Below are 12973 nucleotides of genomic sequence, written 5' to 3' on the forward strand. Positions count from 1 at the left end.
CATAAGGCTGAGAGATAGCTTGCGTTGTATACATGCACATGATGGCATTTTGCAAGCATGCCATTTACAATGTTACATTCATAAGACTAATGAAGCCATGTACTCTAAAAACTACTTGACATTCATCCTTAGCCACATGGGAGATGCTTTATGCAGAAGTGTCTTTTAGAAGATTCATCGCTAGCTAGTGCCTCATGAGAGAATGAGAGAGAGAGAGAGAGAAAGAGAGAGAGAGAGAGAGAGAGAGAGAGAGAGAGAGAGAGAGAGAGAGAGAGAGAGAGAACAATCAAACACTTGCAATTCAAATGTTTCCATGAACTATTAGAAGATTCATCGCTAGCCAGTGCCTCATGAGAGAATATGAGAGAGAGAGAGAGAGAGAGAGAGAGAGAGAGAGAGAGAGAGAGAGAACAATCGTGGGTGGAGCACCTTCAAGAATGGCAACCACAACTTGCCTCTAGTAATGTAATATCCCCGATGTTATCCTCAAGAGGTCAAAGTAGTAGTTGAGTTAGAAGTCAAAGCAGTAATCGTTGTTGCTGCTACCAAAATGCGTGGAGGCATTGTCATAGCCATTTTGAAATTTCAGGGGCATTCATGGAAGCCTCGTTGGTGTGAAAATGTGGTGACCAATGGAGGGAAAGAGCAAGTAAGAGATGCGGCCTGAGAAATGTGACTGGGGAGGGATGAATGCAAAATCTAGATGATTTAAGTAGAGGAGATCAATCTTGAAAAGGGATGAGGCTGATCAAACAATTCTACGAGGATTTTTGGATAATTTGGCCATTACCTTTAGGTATTGGGGAGGGTGGATTTGTAATATGATAGAAGATGGAGCATGGAGGTCCAAGGTGGTCGTTACATGATTGATAGGTTGGAACTAGCAAGGTAGGCTCAAAAGTAATGGGTCATACTTTGATTCTTAATGAAAGGGTCTTAAGCCTTAACAAGAGGCCACAATGAGACATCAAAGACCATTGCCTTGCAAGCCAAGGCCCGATTTTATTTTAAAAATGACCAACAAATTTTTTGCATAATTTATCATTTGCATGGTATATTTCCTTTTGTACTTTTTCTAGACTTTATAAAGAATGTGAGAATGAATTGCAGATGTTTGCTTCGTGGATTTCATTCCTCCAATTTTGAAAGGGGTTGATACAATAACTTAGATAAGGTGAAAGCAGACAAAGGAGTTGTGATTCAATTATATGAGGCAAAGCATGGATTGGTTGCATGAATTAGGCATTGGATATGATCAGGATAGTGGACTGCATGCATAGTGTGTGCAGTGCACAATCATTCAACCATTCTCTAGCATAGATCTCAGGACTGATGAGTCTATATTATATAACAGCATACTTGAGATTTCTATACAAGCATGTGACAAAAAACGTTAAAAGGTTAACAATTTTTCAATAACAACATAAGCCATGGTAGGTCTGCTGTGCAGCATTCAACGGAAACATTGATTGATAAGAATGTCTTGCCAAACACATCCCATTATATATATCACTTGATCAAAAAATATATGGTTTTTGTATGTGTTAGCATTAATGAATCAAATAATGTATGGGTTGTGTGTGTGTGTGTGTGTTTAGATTAAAAAGTCCCATCAATAATTGAGCCATACAATTAATTCCATCAATTGGATAAAAAGTTAAAAAATAGAAACATAGAAGGAAAAAATGTTTGAGACATCTAAGTTGAAAAAATGCAACTAGAGTTTGCAAAAATTTCGATCAAAATTTTTCTTTAAATAATATTGAGTTTGACAAATATAATATTAAAAAAAGATGTCGAATCCTTAGGCAGTCCAGGTTCCGAGGTCGAGGTCCACTTACCTGCCACCATCCAAACAAACTAAGTGTTAGAACATCATAGTTACGTTTGGGTAGATAGGTAATGCCTGTTTTCCCCGGCTTGTTATCACTTTACCTAGGAATATAGACAACCATATGGATTCTTAGATAATTTTAAAAAAATATATCTAAGACAACCATATGGATTCTTAGACAATTAAAACAAAAAAAGCCACAAGTGAAGTTTAAGTCACAAGTGGAGTAAGGAGCAAATGAGTGCATGGGTTAAGAAGGGATTAGCGGAGGTATGGGATGATTACTAGGCTTGGTATGCGGGGTGGTTAAAAAGAAAGTGTAAAGGGAAGATTTCACGTAGGCACATAAAAGAATAATTCATAGGTAGGAAAGTATTCATGTGTGTGTGTGTTCGTGTGTAAAGAAACAAGTGTCTGTGTGTGTGAGATACATTTACTAATTAAATTTATTGTGTGTGTGTGTGTGTGTATTGACTACACTCCAGCATAGCTACTCAATACTTTACTATATGGTCAATGTTGCATGATGGTACTAGTATGATTGTGCTGCTACACCATGCTTAGGCGTTGTTGCAGGCTCACTTGAGTCTTAACAAAACTACATCTTTGTTGGTTCTACCTTCTCCATAGTGTAATGTATGCTCTTATGTCTAAGCTTCTTCAAAGCTCATCAATGAGTTTTTGCACGTTGTATTCTTCTTTGAATGATGGTGCTTCCCAAAAGATCTCCTTAGAGATATCTTTGTTTTTGCAAAGAAAAGAACCTTCTATTAATGCTTGAAAAACTTCATACAAAACAATAGCCCTGAAGGTGCTGATTATGGAGAAAACTGATGAAGCTAAAAGAAGAAACCAACCTATTCCAGAAACCCAACTTGCTGCTCAAGGATGGCGAGGTCAATCTCCCTCATCTGGTGCCTTGCCCCTCGCATATGCACTATGGCTCCAAGCCTCACCTCTGCTTCCATGGGTATTCTGATCCATCTACCAAAGGAGCAAGCCGATGTCCCACTATGCCCATCCAATGTGAGTCTGTTGTCCTAGCATACATCCATCCTGATCCCTGATCTCCAGGTGTCAAATGAGGGGATGAGATGCTTGAACTCCTCTCTATAGTGGGGCTGATCATAGATGAGGCCACTTTTTAATATCTGCCAGATCTTATGTAGGCTCCTAATCATGGAAGAACCCTTCCCCATAAGGGGGGCCTCTAAGAAGATCTATCTGTGTGATTGCTACCATAGCCCCCCAGTGCATGGGGTGTTCTTGAGAAGGCCTCGTTGTTGTAAGAGGAGCTTCCAGGGCTCTGTACCATGGGTGAGGCCATGCATAACCAACTTGCCCCAGAAGTATCTACTCTACATCTCTGGATCAATGATACCCAAGCAATTGTTGTAGTTGTCCAATGCACCCTCTATGAAAGCACCAGCAGGAGGCAATGTACCAGGCCATGGTTTGCCACTAAGGCATGGCCTGCTAGGGAGAGTTTGGCAGAAGCTCCAGTGGAGAAGGTTGCGTTGAACACTCTCAAGGATCACGGCGATCTACTGCTCTGCTATAAAATCAATACCCACCTAGCATTCAAGGTATCTTGTTGTCTATCCCTGTGGTATCTAGCGGAAGCAAAGGACTCCCCCACTCTTGAGTCTCATGTGTCTCCTTAGATCCTATGAAGAAATCGATGAATTTTGTCCAGTTGATCCGTGCACATGATGCCTCACAATAAATAGTCAGTGCTCCTCAGACTCTCTCTAAGCTCACTGTGGTGCCCTCTACATACAAGGTTGTATCATATGCAAACTCTGAATCTAATAGCTCCTCCTCCTGTCTGATTGGGAGCCTCAACCATGTGAGGCCTGCCATCTGCAATCTCAATAGTAGCCGAATGCCTCTGCCATAAAAAGGAAAGAAAGGGAGCTAGGGGACAACCCTGACGGACCGAGCAAGAGAGAGAAAAGGCCTCGCTCGGGTGTCTACCGATAAGCATCTAACCAGAGCTCCTTGCATAAACCACATAGACTCCTCTAATCCATGTGCCTAAGAAACCCATCCTCTGCATATTGCCCTCCAGGAAAGAACACTCCATCCTACCATAAGCCTTCTTAAAATCCAAGAGAAGGATGGCCAAATGCTGTGACTCTTCCCTGGCCCACCAATCCACTACCTCCCAGAATGTGAAAATGTTGTCTAGGATGTTGCGGTCTTGTACAAAGCTAGTTTTTCTATCATGGATGATGTCAGTGAGATAAGGCTATAACTACAAACTCAAGCCCTTAGTAAGGATTGGTCTCCATTGTTGGATGTCTACTCTATGTCCCCCTTTTAGAATCAAACAAATCCACCCTTGGGTTTAGGAAGGGAGCCCATGTCACGAAGATCTCCTGGCAAGCTGAAGGGAAATGGATGGAGATGATCTCCTAAAAGTTAGGAAGAAGGCTGAAGTCTTTGCCAGGACACTTCTTGGTTGGAAGGGCCTTGAGGGCTTCCCAGAGCTCCTCATCCATGAAAGGCTCATCTAGTCTCCGGTCGGAACATGGTCCCAAACTAACTCATGGGCCACAAGGCAAGCTAGAGTCACCTTCTCCACTTGAAAGAGCTAGCTATAGATATTCGTGGTCAGCTCTAGAATCTCCCATGGATTAGTGTGCAAAATATCCTATGGATCCCCTAATCATTGTAACTGCGTGCCTACCGATCGAGGCCCAATGGTATGAAAAAACTGCTTCCTCATCTTGCCCCTTGATATACCCAAAGGCCTGGGTGGAGTGATAGGAAAATTTAGCCCACCAAACCTCCGTGTCTTGAAGTTGAAGGCACGCACTCTCATATCTATCGTTAAGCCACTAGGATGGGTCGTATTCCTTGAGCCTCTCTATGGAGGTGAGGTCTCATCGCAATGCACGCTTGCACTTCTGAAGAGCCCTCCTCCGTCTAAGGGCATGAGATTGCAACTCCTCACTGCTCCTCTAAATTGAATCTTCCACCTAAGAAGCCCATCCATTGGAGGGTACTAACTCTGGCTACCTACTACCAAATATCTGCAATAACCTACTGAATCTCCTCATCCTACAGTAGGTCCTATGGAATGAGGACCCCCTTTTGGGAAAGACCACGATGGGGCTGCTCTAGGGATAATACTGATGGAGAGTGGTCTAACATCATGGCGCCTATTAGAAACCCTATAGAATCACCTTTGTGGAGTCGCCTCTATGAGTGCCCAGGCCCCAATGTAGAAGCAATCCAGCCTCTCAAGCAATCTAGCATCTCAAGCAATCCATCATGTCTCCTGTGGTGGTCGAATGAGAAGAGGAGGCTGCCAGGGATCTTGTTGAACTTTGGCTTTCTCCACAAGTCTCTACCCACTGATTGTAAAGATGAACTATTTCCATGTGCTCCACTTTGCCTACTAGCATCTCAGAGAAGGAGGCACCACCTTGCTTCTTTTAGGATCAAACAAATCCACCCCCTACTCAGGGCCCCTACTCAGGGGCTAAGGAAGGGATCCTGTGTCAAAGATCTCCTAGTAGGCTAAAGGGAAACGGATGGAGATGATCTCCTAAAAGTAAGGAAGAAGGATAGAGTCTTTGCCAGGACACTTCTGGGTTGGAAGGGCCTTGAGGGCTTCCCAAAGCTCCTCATCCATGAAAGGCTCGTCCAGTCTCCTGCACAACTCCCACGAGACTATTGTTGGAACATGGTCCCAAACTTAACTCACGGGCCACAAGGCAAGTTGGAGTCACCTTCTCCGCCTCAAAGAGCTAGCTGTAGATATTCAAGGTCAACTCTAGAATCTCTCGTGGATTAGTGTGCAAAATGTCATGTGGATCCCGTAATTGTTGTAACTGCCCAATGGTACAAAAAAATTGCTTCGTCATCCTGCCCCCTACTGTACCCAATAGCCTGGGTGGAGTGATAGGAAAACTCAGCCCACCAAAACTTCATGTCCAAGAGCTGAAGGTAGGTACTCTCATATCTATCCCTAAGCCACTAGGATGGGTCCTATTCCTTGAGCCTCTCTATGGAGGTGAGGTCTCATCGCAATGCACGCTCGCACTCTTGAAGAGCCCTCCTCCATCTAAGGGCATGAAACTACACCTCCTCACTGCTCCTCTAAATTGGATCTGCCACCAAGGAAGCCCATCCCTTGTAGGGTATTAACTCTGGCTACTACCAAATCTCTGCAATAACCTGTTGAATCTCCTCATCCTACAGTAGGTCCTCTGGAATGCACACCCCCTTTTGGGAAAGCCCATGACGGGGCTACTCTAGGGATAATACTGATGGAGAGTGGTTTGACATTGTGGTGCCTATTAGAAACCCTATAGAATCACCTATGTGAAGTCGCCTTTGTGGAGTGCCCAGGCCCCAATGTAGAAGTGATCCAGCCTCTCAAGCAATCCATCATCTCCTATGGCCAAATGAGAAGAGAAGACTACCAGAGATCTTGTTGAACTTTGGCTTTCTCCACAAGTCTTTGCCATCATTAATCGTAAAGATGAACTATTTCCATGTGCTCCACTTTGCCTACTAGCATCTCAGAGAAGGAGGAACCACCCTGCTTGTCCTCCCCAAACTCCAAGTTGTCGAAGTCTTCCAACGATCTAGGAGTCAACATATGGAAGACACTCTGTCAGCCTCCTCCAAAAGGCTGGACGGTGTTATTTGCATGCTGGGGCATACATATTCAAGATCTCAATCCTGGAATCTCCCATCCTGCTGACTCCCATCCAAACTTCCTACCCTGAAATAATCTCACCTTGATCATAGACCTTTGGGGCCACTGGTTGGGACACCAAGATGTAGACCCCTCCATCTTATGACAGGAGACCACACCTCCAAGCCTCTCCCTAGAAGAAGGTGGTGGCACCGTCTGATGTCTGATACTAAGAACATATGCTCCTATAACAAAAGGAAGTCCATTGCTTGCCCTACCACTGCCCTCTGCAACTCCTACCAAAGGATCAGGTATTGTGGCTGACTATGACCACACCGTGCATGTTCCAACTCATGAAAATAGGGAAGCAAGAAACAAGGCTTCCCTGTGAGTCAGTGCTTGTCCTAGAAAAACTGCCTTTTGTGACTTTGAAGGGGGGTTGGAGGGCGAGTAGTTTGTGTCCGTACCTGAGCATACTAGGGTGGACACCAGCTCAATGCCAATCTTTTGTGCCCACTACAACATTAAGGAGATGTCCACTTCAAACAAGTCACCACACTTATGGAGTGGTCAGTAGTGTGTCTGACCATTCAGGTGGCAATCTGATATTCCCTACTGTCAATCCATAAATCAACTCCTTTCGCATGAAGCTCAACTGAGAATTCACTTCAACACCATGGGCATGCCAAAGATCTACCCCTGTGGACCCCTCCATTCGTCCATCATGTGTGAGATCTGTCCCCCAATCATAGCATCAAATACCACTGGGGTCCATTTCTCCAACCCTATGGAGGCGAAATTGGAATCGCCAAACTAGATGCATCTGAGAGTCCACTACACTGATCGAACCCCCTTTCTACAAGATCATAAGTGTCACCTTCAGTGGTAGAGGGTAAGAGTTTGGGATCTCTAAGTAATAATTCTAGGGCCCCAATCTCCAAAAGGCCCTTAGAAGAGGACACCTAGGCTGGAGTTTGAGAGATACTGACCGGGAGGATGAGCCCCTTCCCTCTCTATCCCACCCCAAATGGGGGGGTTGAGAGGGGGGGAGGACATGATATTAAGACAAGGAAGAGAAAGGGGATGTGGTCATGCCCTTGCCTACTAGTAGGGAGCTAAGGTAGGTCCAATGGAGGGGTAGGAGGGGGGGAGGTTGAAGAAGCTGCTATGGAGGGGGAGGCAGGTGGAGGGAAGGGGGCGGGTGGTGAGGATGACCATAGCAAGAGGGGCAAGGGGGGGAAGAGGGGGTGGGGGGAGCTCAAGAGGAGGGGGTGGGAGTGGGGAGGGAGAGGGATCTGGGGCGGGGAGGAATAGGGTGACCACGGGCCACCCTACTGAGCAATCGCACCAGGGCTCTGGTTCCCCTCCTCAACCACTATCGGGATACCCTCCACAACTTCTGCTATCACAATGTCAGAAGCTCTTCAGACTTGTTACTGATGCGTGGGCGACTGTGGTCACTGGACCTCCACTAAGGAAGGATCACCTAGCTGAATCGTGGCCCCTGCCGTCATTGGGGGGGAGAGGTCTCCAACCAAGGGCTCCTACAACTGCTCCTCCATGGGTTCCTCTCGACCCGTTCTCACTCTTCCCCTGCATCTAGCCTATTGCATGCGACGGTTTGACTGCTAAGACTTCACCATATTTTGCACTTTCCTTGAGTGCTTTGTCATAACTGCCTTGGATAATTGATGCATGTTTGTCCAAGGCTCTGATGAGTGTTTCTTGGCTTGTCCATTTGATTTTAGAGTTTTGATTGATTAATGTACAATTGCAAGGAGCATCTGCATTATCTGGATCATGATAATTGGCATCCCACCGGTAGCGACAGGGTACCACATCAAATGTGGGATGCATGCAAAAGGACGATGGAGCCTGTATGTATTCAAGGAGGTACTTTTCATTGAGCAGCTTTGGTCTATGCCAAGCAGGCTATAGTTCTAATTTGATGCTGATGTCTAGAGTGATTTGTGCTTGGCAGATACTCATGGAAATTCCAGAGAATCCTCCTCTTAACTACATGTCTAGGTATTGCCTCCAAAAACCACCAATGGGATTACTGGGCATGGGAATCCTGTCTGTATCTTGTTGCAACTCCCGTGTGGGTGTGCAAATTGTATTATCCAATTCTTGAAGCTCATTGATGGAATCATTAATGGTGTCTTCCATTGAAAACTCAAGGGATATTGGAGGAACATGTGGTCTTGGGGGAGAGGAAGAGGTTATAGGGGAAAAGCTTGAGGTCGAAGCAAGTAGTGAATTTGAGAATGTAGAAGCAGGGATGTTGGTGGAAAGTGGAGGGAAAGCAGGGCAAATTGATTTAGCAACTTGATAATCCTCAAGGGATGGATTGTCAAGTGTTGGAAAAAAGTTAGGTGTAACTGGATGATAGGAGTTAGATTCTTGGATTAGGCGATAGTGTTGAGAGGCATGGGCAAAGAGGCATGGCAAGGAATATGGGTTAGCATGGATTTTTGGAAAGGCATGGAGGATGGAATTGGAGTTAGGGTGGTGAGTAGATTAGAATAGTTAGGGAGGATGGAGGATGGAATTGGAGTGAGTAGATTAGAATAGATGGAAAGGCATGGAGGATAGAATTGGAGTTAGGGAGGAATTTTTGGAAAGGCATGGAGGATAGAATTGGAGTTAGGGAGGGATGTGCTGACCCCTCCATATCCTCATCGGCTTGACCTAGTAGTTGAATTTCCAACTTGTAAATTATTACCTTTTGATTTTGCCACTCCATGCACTTGTCTTTATACTTACCCAATGTGGAGGTGTATGCAAGCTTTAGACTATTGAATTGTTGAGCTGCTTTTGGATGCCTTGGAATTTGCTCATTAAGCATGCGGAGTTGGAGTATCTCTTGCTCTTGAGCATCCAGTTCTGCTTTGTTGTGCATAAGTATCTCTCTTGATGCCATGCATTCCTTCTCTAGTGCTTGAATTTGATGTTTACCTTCTTTGAGGCTGTTCTACAACTCATTGTTTGTGTCAAATGTGGCATGGAGCTGATCCTCTTTAAGTAGTAATCTTTCATTTAAGTGCACCATTTCCTTCTTGATATCATCACAAGTGGCTTGCATATGGGAGAGGGATAACTCGACCTTTTCCTTTTGGTTCAAGGCATCAGGTAGCTATAGGTGTTTTTCTTGGAGAGAAACCATGGCTTGTAGGGCATCCTTTCTACTTTCTGCTAGAGAATTTTATACAAGGAGCTATTGTTGCATTTGTTTAGCCATGCTTTCCTTGAGCTTCATAATTTTAGTCTTGGCACTTTGCAACTTGGATTGGAGTGATGGAAGCATCTGTCTTTCCATTTCTCTTTCCTGCTCATCTAACACCATGGTAGCAAATAATTGAGACTATTCTTATAATTGTTGGATGTGGTTGTATGATCTGGAATGTGCTATGGCCTTGATTGTATTGGAATACACTTGACTCCCATGTGCCCATGTGGAATTTTGATATATTTCTTGAACAACAGTCTATTGTATGGTGCCACTAGAGACATTTGGGGGTTGTGACTCTAGAGTCGTGTAGTCATCAATGTTGGTGACTTGTAATTCTTGGAGATGCATAATATTTGGCTCTCTTGCAAAGTCATTATGTGGCATGATATCTTCTTGGATTTCCATGCTCGAGTCCTTCTGTTGTGGGAGCAAGCCTGAACTGAGTTGCAATATTCTTTGGCAGAGTTCCACATTGTCATTCTCTGGAATGTGTTCCAATTATTGCCCATCCATGTTATCCACATTGAGAGTAGGTGGAGGGTCTAATTCCCATTCTGGCGATAATATCAATGTTTCAAAGTCCTCTATATCTTGTGTTGAGAGGGGTGTAGAGTCATCCTCTTGCTCTATTGCAAACCCGATTATTATGGCCAATGTAGCTTTTGCCATTGTGTAGTGGATACATAATTGGTTAGCACATCAGGATATGTGTTGAGCCCAATCTTGTAGTTTTGCTCTACCAAGGAGTGCAAGAGATTTTACTGACATATAGTTTTTTCTTACTCTTGTATGGTTGAAAATGTCAGCCAAAAACTTAGCTACCTCTTTGCATATGGGATCCAGAATCATATCATGGCGTATTCCCCTGCTTTGTGACTTTGTGTTAGGTGGAAATACATCCTGAATTTCAGAGAATCTTGCATCCAAATGTTTCTTTGGATATTCTTCTTGTGCCTCTGGAAATGAGAAAGTCTCTTACATAGTGGATCTACTGAGGTAGATCTGTGAGGGCTTTTCTTTATATGTTATTGTGCCATACTTATCTTTCTCCAACTCTCTGCTTTTATATAATGTTATGAATTGACAAATGTATTTTGTCATAGCAGGTGTTGGTAAGAAGGATTTTAGCTTCTCAAAAAGACTACCTAGTCCCTTTGACTCCAAGAAGCACATGTAAAGAAGTCCTGGCTGGTGTATGATAATGCCAAGAGTTGTAAAAAGGCGGGTAGAATATTGCAAAGGGACTATACCAATCTATATGCATTTGCATGTTGTATGCATACTTTAAATCTTGCATTGAAAGATTGGTATAAACAAGTGCCATGGTTCAAAGAGATTGATTGTTAAGATGCATTTGAACGATGGATGTCAGAGTTAAACCATGACCTGGAAGAAACATTGCGATCCCCTACATTATGGAAATGGGTTGAGGATGCCACTAATGCTATGAAACTTGTTTTATATGCACTTAGGGATTTGGAATCAAAGTCTCCAACAATCGAAAAAGCATGGATGCAGTTTTGGAGTATTGAGCAAGCTCTTATTGCAAGGAATCCCCCTACTCGCTCGGGCCAATAGAATGAGAGAAGACCATTTAATGCTCCAAAATGCAAGGAATTGTGGTAATTGTTTCGGCCGCGATGGGAGCAAGCTCATAATCCATTGCATAGTGTTGGGTACCTTTTAGACCCCGAGTGGTGGAATATGAAGCCCGAAGAGATCCCAATTGTTATGCATGACTTTCATAAGGTGGTGCGATAGTATTATCCCCACAACCATGAGTTTGCAAAGTGTTGTAATGAGTTAGCCAAGTATTGATGCAAGAAGGGGTTGTTTGCATCGAGCGATGTTCAAGCATTGGCAGAAACTACATATGCTTGGAAATGGTGGATGATGAATGGTGGCATGTGTGAGCTTCTATGCCCGATTTCAATGAGGGTCCTTTCTCAGACATGCTCAAACTCTGGCTCAGAAAGAAACTAGAGTCATTACAAGTACATTCATAGTACTTTACAAAGACTTCTAGAGGATTGGGCTGAGAAGTTAGTGTACATCTATGCCAATCATAAAATCTTGGAAACATTAAGAGATGTGGGATATGAGGAGAAACTTCCAAAATGGACCTACGATATCCTGCCTGATGCTATACAACTTGAAGCAGTCCCATCGTTCAGATTCTAGAACCCAAAGAAGAGGATGAAACTGGGATTGATGGTGCAACATCCGAGGAGGGAGGAGGATGAATTTGATGAAGATGAAGGAAATAATATTCGCCTGCCACATGGGTTTGAAGATGAGGACATTGATGACGAACATGATGAGGATAGTGACTCATGAATTGTGGCAATGATGGCAATAGGGTTTTGAATGTCTCATTGTATTTTGAATGCATTCTTGTTTTTTGATTGAAGGTTGTGATTTAGGGTTGGATAAGAATTGTCATGTTGTGCATTGTAAATATCTTGTATTTAGGGTTTGGGCTTTGAAGACTTGATTCTTCCATGTCACCATGGCTTAGGCTTCTGGGTGGTAATGACAATTGTTGTGCTCTTGACCAAGTTCATTTGATCAAGAGCATAGCAGTTGGCATACCACTCTGTCTCATATGCAATAGAAGCCTATGCGAGGATGTGAGGAAGAAGCATGTGCAAAGTTTAATTGCTTGTCTTTGGTAACATTCTTTTTTAATGACCTTAGCGATAAGTTTTAATTGAGAGAGAGAGAGAGAGAGAGAGAGAGAGAGAGAGAGAGAGAGCTTGTGATGAAAGTGATGACCTCAACATGCGGTTGTAGCACATTCACCATCTTCTCAATATACGCAATCACCTTAGTGTGGGATTTGGGTTCTACTTCATACCCATCTTCCTAGTTCTACATCCACTTATGTGCCCATGCCTTTGCCTTAGTTGTGGATAAAATGGCTATATGCTTCACAATACTAAGGTCAATACTACACTGACCATTAGGGATATCTTTTTATGTGAGCAAATATTTAATCACACTATCCACTGTGCACATCACGTTTCACCTGTACATTGATGCACTCCTCCATGCAATGATCTTTGTCCTTCTTGCCAAAAAACCATTCTTGCTTGAGGAGTTTCTCTACTCCCATGGCTACATAGGTGTTAGGCAAATATTTTATGGGCCTCCACATTCTTGCTGTCACCTCTTTTTCTCAACCTTTGACTTTTTTTATAGAAACAAAGGACCTTCATAGGTGGCATCACCCTTCTCGAATGCATGGTAGACT

This window comes from Dipteris shenzhenensis, chromosome 8, assembly GCF_047967505.1.
Source record: "Dipteris shenzhenensis isolate YYH24624 ecotype China chromosome 8, Dip_SZ_1.0, whole genome shotgun sequence".
NCBI classification, from domain to species: domain Eukaryota; kingdom Viridiplantae; phylum Streptophyta; class Polypodiopsida; order Gleicheniales; family Dipteridaceae; genus Dipteris; species Dipteris shenzhenensis.